Source organism: Penaeus japonicus, unplaced genomic scaffold, assembly GCF_977035675.1.
Source record: "Penaeus japonicus unplaced genomic scaffold, GWHDUDI00000001_assembly GWHDUDI00000001, whole genome shotgun sequence".
Lineage (NCBI taxonomy): Eukaryota > Metazoa > Arthropoda > Malacostraca > Decapoda > Penaeidae > Penaeus > Penaeus japonicus.
In genome coordinates, this window is record NW_028234403.1 from 7,868,808 (window position 1) to 7,871,307 (window position 2,500).

Sequence of the window (2,500 nt, forward strand, 5' to 3'; positions counted from 1 at the left end):
GAGTCCTGTATATATAGACACTGTGTATATAGATTGGTTTGTGTGTGTGTGTGTGTGTGTGTGTGTGTGTGTGTGTGTGTGTGTGTGTGTGTGTGTGTGTGTGTGTGTGTGTGTGTACGCATACTCACACTTGTTTTATATTCTATATATGGACATGTTAGCCTTTTATCCTGTTTTTTTATTTATATTGATTAGGTATATGAAAAAATAAACTAAACACATGTGTAATTACTATAGTATATAAGTAAAGTATACTCTAAACATTACAGTTATGAAAGAAAGCAAAATACGTATAAAACACAAGAAAAGAAAAACATTTAAATTCAAAGCTTACGGCGGTTAGTGACTTCTTGTGAGCAGTGAGAGATAACGGAAAAAAAAAAATTATTGGAACATTAAAAGTAAATTATGAACATGTGATTTCTCAAACAGTGAGTGCTGAACTATGTGACTGTTGCAATACTGTTGAGTGATATGCTTTTTGTATATATATTTTTTGGAGGAGGAACCAGATATTGGAAAGAAAAAAAAGTCAAAAGGTAAACAAACAATCTTAGAAAAAAGAAAAGTATAGTGAAAGTGAAGTCTTCTAAAAATCATGTACACACGCGACATAATTCACGAAAAAAAGAAAGAAAGAAGAAAGCAAGAAGGGAAAATAAATATACATTGAAATAAAAGAAGATAAATACATCACACAGACAGACACAGTACCTGGCCAACCTATGCCATCCTCACTTATTTCAACAGGTGTTTATTCCGTCCTTTGGAACACTATATCATATCATCATGTATTTTGTATCATGTAGATGTAAGTGTTAGTTCAGTGCCTGTGTAAAGTATGAATATATATATTTTATTTCTATTTTTAAGGTTTGGATTATTTTTTATTGTTTTTTTTTGTTTGTTTGTTTGTTTTTTGCCTTCATTAATTTGCTATGCTTCACTATTGTAAGTGATGTAGTATGAGGGAATATTCGTAAGATATATATTTATGTAGAACTGGCATGAGCATACACACACACACACACACACACACACACACACATACACATACACACACATACACACATATAAACAAATAAAAAATCACGGAAGCACGCAGACGCACATAGATCGAATATGTATGTATGTGTGATTGCGTAACCACTTTGTGTATATATATATAATTTAGTTAAATACCAGAATAACGTGTATTGCACATGCAACTGGGGAATATATGCGAACTCTGTATATTAGATAAATTATCCCTCGTATCTTTTAGTTTCTGTTTCCAAAATAAGTAAAGATAAGCATCATTGGACACTCGATAATGGTTAAAGAAAACGGAAAAGAAATATTAATGTGGGTGAACTAAAGTGAAGTAAGATGGCTAATTCGAATTCTTTATTTTATCATGTTTATTATAGATTTTTTTTTTTCATGCTTTATCACGCTGTTATAGAGACTTCATTAAATAAGCACGTTAGGTTGGAATGAACGATATTGTATGTACTAATTTAGTGAGTATTGTGCCAACCTGTATATGGATTAGATTGATTAAAATACCGAGGGAATTATTCTAATCCGATTGGGGATTATTACTAATTATCTCCACAAGAGATGTTTAGAAAGGATGACTTAACAAGTTCTATGTGCGTGGAGTGGTCAGCGCCATAACAGTAAACATAACATATTTTATTTTCTTCATATCTTGTTTTTTTTCTCTTATTTTCTCAAAGAAAACATCTCCTTTAGAGTAGATAAGAAAGTCCTTTTAATGCAGGTAAAGTTGACAGAAAGGTTAAGAAAATAAATAATCATAGGACATATAGCAGTGACATCTGTCGGCGAGTTTTAGCAACACCGAGACGAAAAGCCTCTTAGAAGTTGAATAGTATTATGCGAATACATATTTACTGTCTAGATCTTACCATACTTGATAAAGGGTGAAGGAACTGCAGTATTACCTCGTAGGGTGATAGAAGTTTATGTAAATTATGATATCGGCCACGGAATACTGTAGAGTTTTAGATTAAAAAAAGGGGGAATTTTGTTTCACGTTACAAAGGTTGAAATACGTGCATAGTTTCATATCACATATGCTTCTTTTTTATTTAGTTACAGGTGACTTCCACTAAGTCAACTTTTGTGCCAATCTCTCCTTCCCAAACTATATAAATCATTCTTCCCAGGACCTGTAAGTAAGTCTGACCTACAAGCCTTTACAGGATATTTATATTTGCGATTGCAAGCTACTGTCTCAGAATGTCGTTGGTTATGTATTGTTGCACGCTCGCTATGTCAGTACTTTCATTATATTCATTTCTCTTCTATGTCAGTGTTGGGAAGGCTTTTCCCAACCATTCTCTCTCTCTCTCTCTCTCTCTTTCTCTTTCTCTTTCTTCTTCTCTATCTCTATCTCTGTCTCTTTTTCTCTCACTCTCACTTTCACCCTTACCCTCCTTCTCCTTCTTCCTCTTCATCTTCCTCTCCCTCTCCCCCCCTCTCCCCTCTCCCC

General features: G+C 33.5%; 1 protein-coding gene across 5 annotated transcripts in view; it reads left to right on the forward strand.

Annotated features, from left to right (window-relative positions):
* The window catches only part of LOC122255220 (uncharacterized), an 88,471-nt gene extending 87,215 nt beyond the window's left edge, over positions 1-1,256 (forward strand). For all 5 annotated transcript variants that reach the window (XM_086535902.1, XM_086535911.1, XM_086535906.1 and 2 more), the window contains one exon: positions 1-1,256. This exon is cut by the window's left edge and continues 248 nt beyond it. The gene's annotated coding sequence lies outside the window, so the exon portion shown is untranslated.
* Positions 1,257-2,500: the final 1,244 nt, after the last annotated feature.